At 45.2% G+C, this 16,462-nt stretch overlaps 1 protein-coding gene across 4 annotated transcripts in view; it reads right to left on the minus strand.

Moving 5' to 3' along the window:
- FGF1 (fibroblast growth factor 1) overlaps positions 1–16,462 on the minus strand; it is a 113,248-nt gene that overhangs the window by 94,673 nt on the left and 2,113 nt on the right. For 2 of the 4 annotated variants that reach the window (XM_069592294.1, XM_069592298.1), the window contains exon 2: positions 7,498–7,652. The exons of 1 other annotated variant lie outside the window; for it this stretch is intronic. The gene's annotated coding sequence lies outside the window, so the exon portion shown is untranslated. Of the gene's footprint in view, positions 1–1,458; positions 1,608–7,497; positions 7,653–16,462 lie in introns of those variants that run through there. One more of the 4 variants, XM_069592297.1, reaches the window with a different exon arrangement.

A 16,462-nucleotide genomic window follows, 5' to 3' on the forward strand; every position in this document is an offset into this window, starting at 1 on the left:
GGTCTGCCCTCGCCCCCACCTCCCACCCCCTCGGTTTGGGCGGCCCGAGGAGCCTGAGGGTCACTGTGTCCTGGGCACCTGGCTCCTTCAGCATTGATGGCTGGACAGGGTCTGGCGACCTGGTCCTGAGGGAGCTGCCAATTCAGTTCTGCCTCCTTTTAGGCAATATCTGGACCTTGGAGGAGGAGGAGGAAAGTTGGGACCTGGCCCTTGTCAGAACAGAGAATAATATTTATTTGTTAGAGATTTACAGGAACATGGTTACCTGACAATGACCTGACCTCCAGAACAAAGGATCTGACACGAAGAAATTTACAACAGCTAACCATGCCCCTCCTTCAGCTTTCCTAGAAAATGGCTTTGCTGAAAGCTTTTGGGGAACTTGGGGTTTTAAATAAGGCATGAGCTGCCCATGTTCTTGCAATAAACCTTTCTGTGTTCCAAACTCTGACGTTTTGGTATTGTTTGGCCTCACTGTGGTTCTGGCAGAGAAGGAAATGGCAACCCACTCCAGTACTCTTGCCTGGAGAATCCCATGGACACAGGAGCCTGGTAGGCTACAAGTCCATGGGGTCGCTAAGAGTCAGATAGGACTGAGCAACTTCACTTTCACTTTTCACTTTCATGAATTGGAGAAGGAAATGGCAACCCACTCCAGTGTTCTTATCTGGAGAATCCCAGGGACAGAGGAGCCTGGTGGGCTGCCATCTATGGGGTCGTACAGAGTCGGACACAACTGAAGCAACTTAGCAGCAGCAGCACCAGTGGTTCAGGCACATGGACTTGCATTTTTGATAACATTCTCTCCACCTGAAACATTCAGCCTTCACCCATCTGACCCCTGCCCATCCTCCAGATCTCATCCCAAGCGTCACCTTGTCACTGAAGCTTTTCCAGACACCCTGACTTGGTCCAGCATGCTGTCCTCTGCTTTCAGGGGGACCACTCAGGAGAATTCGTGCAGGATGGATGTTGATGGCCCCACCTAGCCTCTTGCTTTCGTGCAGGTAGGAACTGTTGGTCCTAGGCTCTGCAGCCTGCTCCTGGCACACAGGAGGGCCCAAGAATGAACCTCCTGACCTGGACTGCTCAGGAGTGGACTCCAGGCTGCCCATCCTGGTCTGCACCCTCTCCTCTTTCTCTATGTCCTCCTGTCTTCTTTTTTTCTTTGCTTTTCCTTCCCTTCATCCTCTCCATCTTTCCTATCCCTTCCTTCTTCCTTCCTTGGCCTCAGGCTTACCTGTGGCTCCCCAGAACACTATGTAAGTCAACAGAAAAGCATTCAGAGTTAAAGAAATAGTTGCCACAACTTGGCAGGATGTGTTGATCAACTAGATCACCCCAGACCCAGGGCCTCGAGAGGAGATCTGATTCCTAATATGATCATTTTCTAAGGCTGCTGTAACAAGACTGTTACAGAGACTGGGTGGCTTAAACAACAGAAATTTCTTGTCTCACAGTTCTGAAGTCCAGAAGTCCAAACTGAAGGTATTCACAGGGTTGGTTTCTCCTGAGCGCTGTGAGGAAAGGATGTGGTCCAGGCCTTCTTGACATGTAGATGGCTGTCTTCTCCTTGTGTCTTGTCATGTCCTTTTCCCTCTGTGTGTGTCACTATGGCTTAATTTCCCCTTTTTAAAAGGATACCAGTCATACTGGATTAGGATCCACCCTAATGACCTCATTTAAACTTGATGACCTCTGTCAAGACACTGTCTCCAAATAAGGTCACATTCTGAAATGTTAGGACTTCCACCTACAGATGTGAGGGGGGACACAGTTCAACCCATAACTACTACCTTCCAACTACCCATTGCCCCCACCCTTTTTGGCTTATTGAATGAGATAAAAATAGGGAACAACAAGGATACATCATCTTCTGAAGAAATTATGTGGGAGTCTCAGGATGGGGGAGGACAAGATAGGAATATGAAGAGGAGAAAGACATTGAAGGGTGAGAAAAGAGGGTTGAACGGACAAAGAGCTAAAACTACCCTCACATATTTGTGAGAGGCTCCATGGCTATGCTATGGAGATCTGTGGGGCCTGGGATCCTATCCGGGATCTGCCACATACCAGCAGTGAGGTCTTTACCCTCACTAGTGAAATGTGATAATTACAGTACCTAACTTATGGGATGGTTGTGAAGGGCTTAGCACTGTGCCCAGCACCTGATAACTTAGTAGCAGTAGGTGGGCTGCTACACTGTTCCCACAGTGTAGGTTTAGCCTAAGTAAAACGGTGGTTCAGGAAGAAGGCCAAGTCAAAAAAGAGGCTAATCGCCACTGATTCAGGCCACATGACTCTGTTCTCATTAAAAGCAAAAAAGACAGGGAACCAGACCAACTGAAGAAGCCCTGGGCTTCTTCAGCTGTGACCTGTTGACTGGAGGCATCAGAACCAGCTGGGCCCTACCCAGGAAATGCAGAATCCTGGGCCCCTCGTGAACCCAGCTACGTCAGTACTTACGTGGGTAGTTCCCAGGAACCTGATGTTTTAACATTTTAAAATTAATTTCTGGCTGCTCCATGTCTTTGTTGCTTTGCATGGGCTTTCTCTAGTTCCCGGGAGCGAGGGCTACTCTTCCTTGTGATGCACAGGCTTCTCACTGAGGTGTCTCCTCTTGTTGCGGGTCACAGGCTCCAGGTGCATGAGCTTCAGTAGTTGTGGTGCACGGACTCAGTAGTTGTGGCTCACGGGCTTAGGTGCTCCACGGCCTGTGGTATCTTCCTGGGGCAGAGATCGAACCCATGTTTCCTGCACTGGCAGGTGAAATCTTATCTGCTGCCCCACCAGAGAAGTCCAACAGGTTTTATTATTATTATTATTATTAGTTATTTTTTAATATAGTTGATTTATCATGTGTTAATTTCTTCTGTACAGCAAAATGATTCAGTTATATGTGTATATACATTTTTAAAATAGTCTCTTCCATTATGGCTTATCACAGAGCATTGAATATAGTTCCCTGTGCTATATATATATATATATATATATATATATATAGTAAGACCTTGTTGTTTATGCATTCTATATATAATAGTTGGCATTCGCTAATCCCAAACTCCCATTCCATTCCTCCTCCCCCTTTCCTTTCAGTTCAGTTCAGTTGCTCAGTCGTGTCTGACTCTTTGCAACCCCATGGACTGCAGCACGCCAGGCCTTCCTGTCCATCACCAACTTCCAGAGTTTACTCAAACTCATGCCCATTGAGTCAGTGATGCCATCCAACCATCTCATCCTCTGTCGCCCCCTTCTCCTCCTGCCTTCAATCTTTCCCAGCATCAGGGTCTTTTCCAATGAGTCAGTTCTTCGCATCAGGTGGCCGAAGTATTGGAGTTTCAGCTTCAACATTAGTCCTTCCAATGAATATTCAGGACTGATTTCCCTTAGGATGGACTGGTTGGATCTCCTTGCAGTCCAAGGGACTCTCAATCTTCTCCAACACCTCTGTTCCAAAAATATCAACTCTTTGGCGCTCAGCTTCCCTTTAGCAACCAAAAATCTGTTCTCCATGAATCTGGTGTTTTAAACAAGCTCCCATGTTTTTCTTTGGCAGATTAAAATTTGAAAATGCCTGGGCCAGACCACGGGTTCTGGAGCAGCAAGGGTGAGTCTTGTCCATCAGTAATCCCCACATCTACACAGCTCTGGTACAAGATAGGCATATCTTCCCATCACCATCATTCCTTAAGTAAAGTCAGAGAGGTGGGCTTGAGCAACTATGCATAAAACAAATCTCTGTGTCATGTTTTGAACATTCAATTTAGAGAGATTACATTAGCAAATCAAGCCTTTTGCATCACTATAAACTTGACTGTGTCCAGATGCTAAGTTCTTTATTGCCCATTCCTCCTCTCTCCATGGCTGGAGTCACCTAGTCTTCACCTTAGGCTTAGCTCAAGATGACCTCTGATCTTAGGCTGGAGGTTTGTCAAGAGCTGTGGCCCAGCACCCTTGCTGTGTCCTTGTCTCTGTTGTTAGGCACCATTTTTTCTCTTCTTGGTACCATCCTCTTGCAGGAAAGCCTGTGCCCCACCTTGTCCCCCAGGGCCTGCATTCATGTCTTGTTCCTAAACACCCAGGCCCAAGGTCATGAGTCCTCAAGGCTGAGATTCTATCTCCGGTCCAATCCAGGGTCTTGCCATCTCTTGACAGAGCTTCCAAATCCTGGCCTACTTTCTAGGGCCTTCAAGAATCATCTTTTCCTGAAGTCCATCTGTCACCAAACTCTACCTGCCTCTCAGAACACCTCCAATGATCCCCCAAAATGGAGATGACACAGCAGTTAGGAGCACAGCCTAGGTGTAAGTTCGGCTCTGCCACTTTTTATCTGTGTGACCATAGGCAAATGGCCAAACCCACCAAGCTCAATTCCTGCAGCCATGAGAGCCCCACTTCATGGAGTTGTGACTAGAATCTGGCAAGGTCACATACAGAGTCAAGAATGGTGCCTGGCTCATGTAAAGGCTCAAGAAATGCTGGCCACCAGCACAGAAGCTCCTCTATTTTTTTAAATTTATTTTAATTGGAGGCTAATTACTTTACAATATTGTAGTAGTTTTTGCCATACACTGACATGAATCAGCCATGGGTTTACGTGTGTTCCCCTTCCTGAACCCGTCTCCTACCTTCCTCCCCATCCCATCCCTCTGGGTCATCCCGGTACACCAGCCCTGAGTACCCTGTCTCATGCATCAAACCTGGACTGGCAATCTGGTTCACATATGATAATATACATGTTTCAATGCTATTCTCTCTATTCTAAAAGCTCAGAAATGTAAGCAAAACATCACACCAAGCAAAAGCATCTCCATGTTGCCCAGAAGGTGGCACTGATGGTCACACAGAGATTCACTTGGACCTTGGAACAAATGGACTTGTGAGCAGCCTTTTCAGAACTCACCTTTCAATAATAATAATAACAACAACAACAGATACTTAAATTTTGCTCACTATAAACCAGCCACTGAGCTAAGAGCATTTACTCATTTGAGCCTTTCAATTATAAGGCTAGTACTTTATTCCCCCATTTTATAGATGAGAAGACTAAGGCACAAGGTCACAGGACTAGTAAGTGTCAGAGTCTGAATTTTAACCCTGGCTTCTTCCTACCTGCAGAGTCTATGTTCTTAACCACTGTTCTGCTGGCCTCTCTTCAGTTCAGTTCAGTTCAGTCACTCAGTCGTGTCCAACTCTTCGTGACCCCATGAACTGCAGCATGCCAGGCCTCCCTGTGCATCACCAACTCCCGGAGTTCACTCAAACTCATGTCCATCAAGTTGGTGATGCCATCCAGCCATCTCATCCTCTGTCGTCCCCTTCTCCTCCTGCCCGCAGTCCCTCCCAACATCAGAGTCTTTTCCAATGAGTCAACTCTTCGCATGAGGTGGCCAAAGTACCAGAGTTTCTGGCCTCTCTTAAGTGGTAACATTTAGGAATCAAGGTAATTACCCTCTCCCACTTCCCTCTTCTCCTGCTGTAGGCCAGATGCTTGTCTTTGTTCCTGTACCTCGGACTCCTTTACCTCCCAACTGAACTGGACATCCTGTCAGCCCAGGTTCATTCGCTCTTACCTGCCCACCCAGTTAAGTCCCTGCCTTTCTCTATGGTTGGATAGGCTGGATCCAGTCCCATGGGACACCTTGCCGCAGTATTTGATGAACTTGATGAGTGATACTTTTCTTAAGGAAAAATAGTAATTCACCTATACTTTATATGTCATGGATAGTTGTTAGATTTACCTAAAACAGGGTATGTCTGTAGCCCGAATGGCTGCAGATTATTTTTCCAGTAGCTTAAATCAAGGAGTATTTCATTAGCCAAGCAGTGCCTATTTGATGACGTGGAAGGGGTGTGTCTTCCCCTCTGCATGGTCCCTGACTGCTGGAAGCTGGTGCAGTGGGGTGGCAGCTCCACAATCCTTAACCGTTTATTCAGGATCCATAGAATGCACATCAGCAGAGTAAGCAAACACATCTCTGTCCTGGCATCAGACATCCCTTCTCTGGATGTAGATGGGGCGTGTAGGTGTCTGTCCAGTGTCACGATGGAAATATCATCATCAGAGTTTGTGCTGCCTGCCTGTGAAATCAAGCCACTTAATCAACTGGATACTTCCTCCTTGAATCCTTTTTGGAAGCTGGCAAGGTGTATATGCATATGTGCACACCAGGTCTGGGAGGAAGTTTATAAGTAACTCAGTGTCTTCTCCCTTACTTATTTTGTGTTAACTTTGCTTTTGATATAACACTACATTTGCAAATCCTTTTCTTCATGCTAAAAAGGCAGCATCAATAGAAAACAGTTTCCCTGAGTTTACCCATTGCCCTTAGCAGCAGATCTGGCAAATTTGCCTTCAGATACATGATCTCAAAAGGGGAATTTCCTTGAGAGCCCTCAATGACCAACACAAAGAAAACAAAGGAAGTTTGTGACTGTGAATCACAGTCTCCACCAAAATCCACATTCATTCACCCAGACAGCCACTTTGCTGGACACCACTCAGCCAGCTGATTTCTCTCGAACCCTTTGCCACCACTGGGCTGGGTCACCCTCAGTCAGAACCCGGATGCTTGTGTCCGCCCACCAGTGTTCGTGGAGCTAAATCATGAACAATTGTGTCCCTAGAGCAAATGAAAGGGAGAGTACTAGTCACCACAGCAGGAAGGTGGGGGTGGACTTAAACAACTTGAGAGAGCACAGAGCGAGCTCTTGCACCTGATTAGATAGGTGTGTGCCCTCTCGAAAAATGGGTCCTTAATTTTTTTAGGTCTGGATTTGTGGAATGTTCTATCTAGAAGCCTTGCATACTTTCAGCATGTAATAGTGATGTGGGTATGGATAGCATCAGTGCCAGAGAATGTGCCCAGTGGCTAGCCATTCCCGTTTCCTCTCTGCCGGTGCCTATCCGGAGGGGCACTGAGATGACAGTGTGATTTTCAGAGATTAGAAAAATGCTAGGAAGTAATCCAGGTGACCAACAAGGCCATTGGAATCCCACCCTCTCAAGCATACTCAGATAATTGCATACTTCAGCCTAACATTTATATCAAGATATTGACTAATCTAAGGTGCCCACCCAGTAGACAGGGTTGCTTAGACGGCTGAATTTCCAGGCTACTTAAGAGGGTGAGTATGACAAGCAAAATAATGCTAGCCATGCTCAGTACAGCCCCAGAGTCCTGCCAAACCACAAAGGTTTTAGTGAATGAGAGCCTTCTGCTCCCTCTGGTCCTCATGGCCGGCAGTGGGGGATGAAGATACAGGAGGAATGCTGCACGATTATTCTCACAGGCTCTGCACTCCAGGTGCTATTTTTCACATGTCTGTGATGTTAGCCAGCCTTTCTTTTTTTTTCCCCCAAGAAGCCTTATACTTGCACTCAGACAGACAGACAGACACACACACTATCTCTCTCTCTCTGTCTCTCTCTCTACCTCAGCACTGGATGTATATAACCTGCTCTCCGCTCCCAAGAGTAGAAACCCTGATTCCTACCTGAACAGCTCGCAGGCTGAGGGCTTTTCCTCTCCAGTCGAAGGGAAAGAGAATCCTCTCAGTCTCATCCGCCCTGCGTTGTCACTGTCAGTGTGCTGCGACTGCTTCTCCAGCAGCCCCAGGCTGGCTCTCAGCACCTCCCGGTGACTGCGGCTCTGTGTGGGGAGAGGGGACGGGCCGTGGCATGTACATCAGGTTGCTGGTCCGCCTCCAAACACCGTACTCCAGAGCCGGCTCCCAGTCCTGCAGGGCTGTGTGGGAAGCAGGGAGGCAGCCAGGGGGCTGAGCGTGCAGCCTGTAGGTCTCTCTCCAGCCCCGTTTTGATCGGCAGAGGGGACCTGCCTTTAGACAGCTGCCTGCACTGACCCTGCCTACAGGGGTGCACACGGAGTACCCCTAGCCTTGGGCAGCCAACAGCAGGCCCAGGGACACAGAGCTTGTGGCCAGCAGGGAAGGGAGGCAGAGACAGCAGACAGTGGCGGCAGCTCTCCTGGGTGTTATTTTAACGTGGTTTGTCTTGGGGCAAATGGCTGCACTGAATGGACTACTAGCCCGTCTGGGCAGATTCCTGTTTATTTTGAGGCCTCAGTTGGCAGGGAAACAGCAGGTCATGGCTCAGAGACACTCCTCTGCAATCAGAAGACAGCTGGATGAAAAGGAATCCTTTTCTGTTCTGACTTCTGGCACCTCTGCACAGTGTGTAGATGTCTGTCCGTCTGTCTGTCTGTTCCTGTTTTGCAAAGCCACTCGAGGCAATGGCCATGCAGTTTAGAGCTGGGGAGGGGCTGCAGAGAGAATATTTCTGCCCTTTCTCACCAGTGGTCAAACCTGTCCCTGCTGAACTAAGCAAATCATCAAGTGGGGTTTCTTCAGTGGACCACGGGCATCATCTTTGTGCCCCTGGTCAGGATGGGGTAAGGAAGAGGGGAAGCTGCTTGTACGAATGACTTTTGGCTACAACATGAGGAATGAATTTGGACTGAAAGGCTATGGATCAGGAGGTATCTCTGAAGAGACCAAATGGAAACATGATTAATAGTTTCCTATAATTGACAAAGAGTCCTGTTCCTGATGCAGGCATTTGAGCCTGGGAGGTGTCACTGAGAAAGAGAGTATGTGTGTATGTGCATACACGCATACAAGCCTGCCCACCTGGTGATTCAGATAGGAGGTACAGATTGACCTGTTGGAACTAGAAATATATTCGCTGGTTTCTCCCTCCTCTGGGAAGGTGGAGATGGAAAACTGTTCTCCAGAGTCATCAGGGAAACTCCATGTGCCTCTGAAGGAAGGAGTTCAGAAAAGCTCACCTCCTGTGACAAAGAATTAGAAGCACAGACAAACATAACTCTGATAATGGATGAAGCACAGCTCTGCTAAAAGGAACTTGAGAGGTACAGGAATAATTGATTTTTCTCAACTTTATTAACAGGAACCTCAATGAACTGTCAAAGGTCCTTTTGACAAAATTTAAAATTTGCTTTAAAAAAAAATAGTAATCTTCTTAAGCATCTGCACGATTCCAACGGACCTTCCAGATCATAGATGAAGTTATTTTAGACAGTCATCTTCTTAATATTGGAGAATTGTTTTGCTGCTTCCAGAGTGCATGTGAGCTGTTTTTAGCCACCTGGAATGATAGGTGGTAAAGTTAGGAAGCACCCTAAATCTTCCCTGCAAGCTCCTGTGATTATGGTGACAATCAAATGTGTCCAAATGTGTGACAACACCTTGAACACCAGTGATGCAAGTGTAAGTCATTATTTTAGTGCTGTTTCTTCATTACATCTAGTTGTCAAATGCCCTTAAGGGAAAAAAAAAGCCAAAAAAACACACACATCTCCTAGGCAGATATAGGCAAATGCAATCCCTAGCTACTGATATAAACCAATTAATTTACTACTATCAGGTGTTGTTTGGCAGTGTTCCTGTCCAAATTCTGGGAAATCATGATTTCTCAGTTCCTTAAAGTACTTAACATAATTCTCAATACTGAATTTTTAATGTTTTAATTTAACATCTCTCAAGTTCCATATTTGCTTCAATTTCCATTTCAAGTGTGTAGATTTATCTTTTTTAAAAATTTATTAAAGTATAATTTACAATATTGTGTTAACTTCTGCTGTACAACAAAGTAATTCCATTTTATATACATATATATACACACATATACATATATATATTCTTCTTCATATTCCTTTCGTTATGGCTTATCATAGGATATTGAATATAGTTCCCTGTGCCATACAATAGGACTTGCTGTTTATCCATTCTATATATAATAGTTTGCATTTGCTACAACTCCAATCTCCCACTCCATCCCTCTTCCACCTCCCCTTCCCCATAGCAACCACAAGCCTGTTCTCTCTGTCTGTGAGTCTGTTTCTGTTAGATAGGTTCTGCTGCTGCTGCTGCTAAGTCACTTCAGTTGTGTCCGACTCTGTGCGACCCCATAGACGGCAGCCCACCAGGCTTCCCCATCCCTGGGATTCTCCAGGCAAGAACACTGGAGTGGGTTGCCATTTCCTTCTCCAATGCATGAAAGTAAAAAGTGAAAGTGAAGTCACTCAGTTGTGTCTGACTCTTAGCGACCCCATGGACTGCAGCCCACCAGGCTCCTGTGTCCATGGGATTTTCCAGGCAAGAGTACTGGAGTGGGTGCCGTTGCCTTCTCCAATAGATAGGTTCATTTGTGCCGCATTTTGGATTCCACATATAAGTGGTATATGGTATTTGTCTTTCTCCTTCTGATTTATTCTACTTAGAATGATAATTTCTAGTTCCATCCATGTTGCTGCAAACGGCATTATTTCATTCTTTTTTATGGCTTTGTAGTATTCCATTGTGTATATATACCACACCTAGATTTATCTTTTAAATAATGTATATTCAGATGCTTGGAATCATGAGATATGAAATGTTAACGGTTCCTGGCCCTTCTGTTATTTAGCATGGTAAAGAATGGGAGGTTTCTTAGTTTAAAAGTCTGGCCTCAGAATAGCCTCCTAGCTCTGGACTAGGAAATAGTCCATGGAAATAACAGCTGTCAAAGCCTCTTGTTAAGCATTCACAAGCCACTAGATTCTAAGAGAGTATGTAACAGAAACCATAGCTTCCTTCAAAGCTCTTAGACCTCTTTCAGTGCCATTAAAACCATTTAAGGTTGTGAAGTAATTAAAACTTTATATATGCACTTACTAGCACTACAGAGGGCAGGTCTGAGAAAAGAAGAAAATGACAGATTTGGAGGACCAACAGAAGTCCTAGTAGAAGTCTGGTAGGTTTATCCACAGAGGTGTGGCCTTGGCCAGAGTCAGCCATGTCTACAATGTTGTGGCTGGTACTGGAGCTGAGATTTTTCCTTCCCCGACCTGAGAGACTGACTTACTACCAAGCACTTAAGCAGTTGCTATTACAGAAAGTGGTTCCAAACCTCTTATAAGAGATTTAGAAGGACAGGAAAAGTAAAATGTGGCATTTCTATAATTTTTTCTTATTCTGTGTTCAGCGCCTCTGAAAATCAGACATAAAACTATCACTTTTTAACTGCACCAAAATGAAAGAGGAATCAGAGCATGATAGATTCAACAGGACTCCAAATGTCCGCAGGAAATAAATTTTCTTTCTCTCCTGCCATAACACATAAGCCCTGGCTTCTTGTCTTTGAGTCTTGAGGCTGATATTCAATATTTGCTTTAAAGTTTCCCTGTCATTCATCCTGTTTACATGAACAATGCAGTTATATGAAACGCATACCAGACACTGCATTTTCTTTCTAATCTCGTTTGACCTTGTTTGGACTCAAAAAATCCTAATCAGCTGACAGGAGAAATCAGATGCTGCCTGCCTCTCTCTCCCCGCAGCAAAGTATTTCCTTCTGTTTATGCTCAATCATGCAATTAAATGAAGGGCACGCTGGCCTCCTGGTGAACCAGCTGCCAAGATGACGGAGGGAAGCAATTTGACAAACAGGGCGCAGGGAAACACAGCTGACATTCACAGGAAATTGTATTAGTTGCCCAAGGAGACCCAACAGACACAAACATAACCAGAGCTACAGGACAGAAACGGGGTCTAGAGGTTCTCAAGTGAAAAGGTGCCTTTCTCAAATCTCACTGTAACCCAAGAGCAGGAACTTGTCCCAGTTGATCGGCCTGGCTCAGCAACTACAGGAGAGGATGCTTGGAGAGGGTCACACCCATGAGAAGTAGGCTTTCTTTTTCTGATACTGGTATCCATTGCCTAGTCAATGTTTTCCTCGATCTCAGCTTTTCAATTTTATTTTAAAATATTTTATCTTTAAATAAAAGGAATGCTTTGTGCATATATAAAAAATGTACAGTATACAGACAGGTACAAAATGACCCTCACTAACCCCCTTCTTCCCAAAGATAATCATTGTTCACTTTTTTCCTGGATCCTTTGAGGGGAAAATGTCTTTATACACCTGAATGTGTTTGTTTAAAAGCAATTTACTAGGCAGAGTGTCCTGCATTGTTTGTTTTTCACCTAACACTAGGTCTTTGCATATAGGTCTGGTCTATCCAGGCGCCAGTATTCCTTGCCTGGCTTGTTGCAGTACCTCCTTGCTGACTTCCCTGCTTCTGCCCTTACCCTCTACAGTTCCAGAGGAATCCTGCTAAAAGGTAAATGGGATTGTGTTTCTATTTGAACATAACCGCCCAGTGCCTTTCTCTGGCACTAAGAACGAAAGCTAAGCTTGCTGTCAACCACTTGCATCTTCAGGTCCATCTCTGATGCATTTCTCACTGCTCTCTAGCCTCCCTGCTCCTCATACAAGCCAAGTATGGTCCTGCCTCAGGGCCTTTACACTTCCTGTTCCCTCCACCTGAAGTGCATGGATTTCTTTTCTGCCCCTCGATTCTTTACATGGCTGTCTCTTCCTTATCATTCTGGTCTCACTTCAGACCCTCCTCCCTGACCACCTGTTCTAAATTAGCCTCTCATAGATCTCTCTTTTTCTTCATAGATCTTATTACTATCTGAGAATTATCATGTTCAGTTATTTGTTGACTTATTTGTGTGTCCTCCTGACACACACACTAAAATGAAATGTCCATGAGAAGAGCCAGGGATTTTGTCTGTTCACCCTTATATTTCCAGTTCCTAGATCAAGAGTTTTCACGTTTGAATGTGCATCACAGTCATGGATAACTGGGCCTCAACTCCAGAGTTTCTCTTCAGAAGGACTGGAGTAGGCCTGGGAATTTGCATATCTGACAAGCTCCAGGTGATCCTGAGGCTGCTGGCCCATGGGCCAGACTTTGAGAACCACTAGTCTGCACAGTGCCTGGTACACGGTGGGTGTTGCTTATACATTTATTATGTGAATACACAAGTCTGCACAGAAGGATCTGCTACTTTCTTTGGAAAGGCAGTTTTATTTTCAGTTTATCATTTATTTATATTTGTTAGACCATAAGCCTCCAATTCTTTGTGACAGGAGGGCTCCAAGTTCTGTCAGCTAAAGTGATGTATTAGCTCCATTCATTTGTCAGCAGATGATTAGAAACCTAAAGTGTTACAGGCCCAGGGGAACCAATGAGAGACAGTCATTGTTCTTTGCCTTAGTAACGCCTCAAAGCCAAAGGTGGTGGGATTCTCGCTTGACATGTGACAGAGTACTTTCCCTGTGGGTAAGTACTCAGGCCTCCCCTGTATTTGTTTAACAACTATGCTGTTGACTTGGCTTAGGCCTCAGTGCATTGGAATATATACAACACACACACACACACACATACACACATTTTCATATTGAATTTCAGGAAGTTATAAGATGCCTCAAATCTGTTTTAATCTAAAATTTAAAAACTCCTGATCTAATCATTGGCTATGTACTTGGCAGAACAAAGACAACCTGGATCCTCAATTTGTTAAATTCCTGATGAATAAAAGTTTATTAAATGTAACCAGACAAACCTTAGAGGGCAACATTAGAGAAAAGCATTAGAGGAAATTATTAGGTAATAAGGTTTCCCATCTTAGGTTGGAGAATGCTTTTTGAAGCATATTTTGAAACCCAGAAACAAAAATAGAGTAGTGAGATTGATTCCGTAAAACTTAAAATGATCTTTACAAGAAAGAGGAGAATAAGATCCTTCAATTCTAAATTCTGGGGAGAAATCTGTGCATCTTATGTTTTCCATCTATATTTTTTCCACTTGAATTGTCTGGGAGACCTATAGCCAAGCTCAGTGGGGCGAGACATAAACTTATCAGAGCAGACAGGGTTAGACTACATCCTTCAACAAAGCCATTTTGTCACTTTGTTAATTATTTCATTAGCCATGCATGGTTTGGTGTTTTTTTGAGAGAGAGATTTTATTGAGATATAGTTCACATATCATGCAGTTCATCCATTTAAAGTGTGCAGTTAAGTGGTTTTAGCATATTCCCAAAGTGGTGCAACCATCTCCACTGTCTAATTTAGAACACTTTTGTCATCCCCCAAAGAAACCCTCATACCCATTAGCAGTCATTTGGCATCCCCTCCCCGGCTCCCACCAGGCCCACACGACCACCAGCCTACTCTCTGTCTCTATAGATTTTCCTGTTCTGGCTATTTCGTATAAATGGGATCATATAGTATGGGTTTCTTTTCCTTAAAAAGCATAACGTCTTTAAGGCTTATCCATATGTAGCCTATTCATATTTATGAATGCCATTCCTTTGTCCATCAGTTAAAGGGTATTTGGCTTGTTTCCTCTGTTTAGATATCATGAGTAATGGTGCTGTGAATGTGTGGTGTCCACATTTTCATGTGAACATGTTTTTATTTCTCTTGAGTCTGGTAATGGTTTTTCTCTTAAAGATTTACCCAAAACATTTTACTTAACTTAAATAATTCTTTTCGTTTTAGCTTTGTTCTATCATGATCACTTGGGGAAGCAAGAAGGCTTGTATCCTAAGGACTTCTGAACTCCTCTGCCCTGAGTTTGAGCCCTCCTTGCTTCTGTGTAATTGGGGATGTGACTTCATCTCACTGAGCCTCACTTGTGAGGAAGCCAGCTCTCTGATCCTCTCAGGGATACTGTGAGGATTAATGACATAAACCCAGTAGGATCTGCTCTTGAGAAGACACTATCCCACAGGAGTAGGTTCCTGTGTATCAGAGAAACAAGATACCCTCAAGCCAGACAGGGGCTCCCCAGCACCACAGGTGATGGCATCAGCCCAGAGGCCAGTGGGTGAATGCAGAGGCACAGATGGTATAAAAAAATACTGTTTACTTGAGATTTGGGTTTCCTCTGCTCTCTGAATTTGGTTGCATTCTAAATCCCTCAGACCACCCTCTGCAGGAGGCTCAGCTTGGTCACCCTGCTCAGAGGGCAGGAGAAAGGTCAGGGCCATGCTCAGTGATGGGCAGCCAGATCACCAAACAAATTCTAAAGCCCACCCTCCAGCTAACGTTTTCCCAAAGACTACTCTAATCAAAGACCTCATTTAATCAAAAAGTACCTGCCTTTCTGCAGAGTCCCAGAAGTACCTCCTTTTGCAAAATTCCTGTACCCTTGACTTTCTTGTTGGCCCTGGGGTAGGACCCCACACCCCTGGATACAGTCTAATAAAGACTCCCCTGCAGAGGCACTGGGAGCTCAGGTGGCAGGAGAGGAGGCTAAAGTATCCGAGCTTATTCATAGCCTCTGACCAATTGCCCGTGCCCTTCACTTTTTAAAGTCAGGCAGCAGAAAGTGCTATTGGATAAACAGGGAATTGATGAGTTTAATAGGAAAGAAGATGGCAGGCTTGCTTGGGTTCTAACTTCCAGACCACCACTTACTAGCTGTCTGATCTAGGACAAGTGACTAAGTTCTCTGAGACTAAAGTAAATGTCTGGATATAATATTGGCACTTACTTCACCGGGTCACTGTGGGGACTTACTGAGAAGATGCCCATAGAGTCTCTAGTCTATCAGAGCTCTGTCAATGTTTGTCATAGTTATTATATTACTTGCAAATTAAGAATTAAGGATCTCAAGTAATCTAGCCATCCTCTCTAAGCTATTTAGTGACAAAGTGAAAGTTGCTCAGTCTTGTCCAACTCTTTGCAACCCAACGGACTATACAGTCCATGGAATTCTCCAGGCCAGAATACTCGAGTGGGTAGCCTTTCTCTTCTGCAGGAGATCTTCTCAACCCAGGGATCAAACCTAGGTCTCCCACTCTGCAGGCGGATTCTTTACCAACTGAGCCACCAGGGAAGCCCCTCCAAGCTATTTAGGGAGGCTGTTTTTATTTTTATTTATTTTTACTAATTAGAAGCACCTAATATGTGTTAGCGGAGAAGGCAATGGCATCCCACTCTAGTACTCTTGCCTGGAGAATCCCATGGACCGAGGAGCCTGGTAGGCTGCAGTCCATGGGGTCGCTAAGAGTTGGACACGACTGAGCGACTTCACTGTCACTTTTCACTTTCATGCATTGGAGGAGGAAATGGCAACCCACTCCAGTGTTCTTGCCTGGAGAATCCCAGGGAAAGGGGAGCCTTGTGGGCTGCCGTCTATGGGGTCGCACAGAGTCGGACACGACTGAAGCGACTTAGCAGCAGCAGCAGCAGCATCAATATGTGTTAGACACAGCAGGTAGGGCTGGGGATGAAACTTAATTTTCCCCAGGAATATAGAATTCAAGTTGGGAGAGAAACTAAGATACGTGCAGCTCTTAAAGAGCAGGTAAACAGTGATGGAATGCTGAGGGTCAGTGCTGCCCCAGCTTAGATAGGAGAGGAGTAGAGAAGGTCAGATGGGCCAGATGAGGTGTCGGAGGGAAGGCACTGCAGAGGCCAGCCTTTGAGAGGCAAGATGGGTTCCCATCAGCAGAGCAGAGCAGAAGGAGGCAGAAGTGGACAAGGGTGAGAGAGGGGAAGGGGAGACCCCTGTGAGCACAGCCAGGTTGAGGGTCCAGTGGGTCTGGGCATGGTGGGTGGTCTGGGGACTGAGCCAGA

This window comes from Ovis canadensis, chromosome 5, assembly GCF_042477335.2.
Source record: "Ovis canadensis isolate MfBH-ARS-UI-01 breed Bighorn chromosome 5, ARS-UI_OviCan_v2, whole genome shotgun sequence".
NCBI lineage: Eukaryota > Metazoa > Chordata > Mammalia > Artiodactyla > Bovidae > Ovis > Ovis canadensis.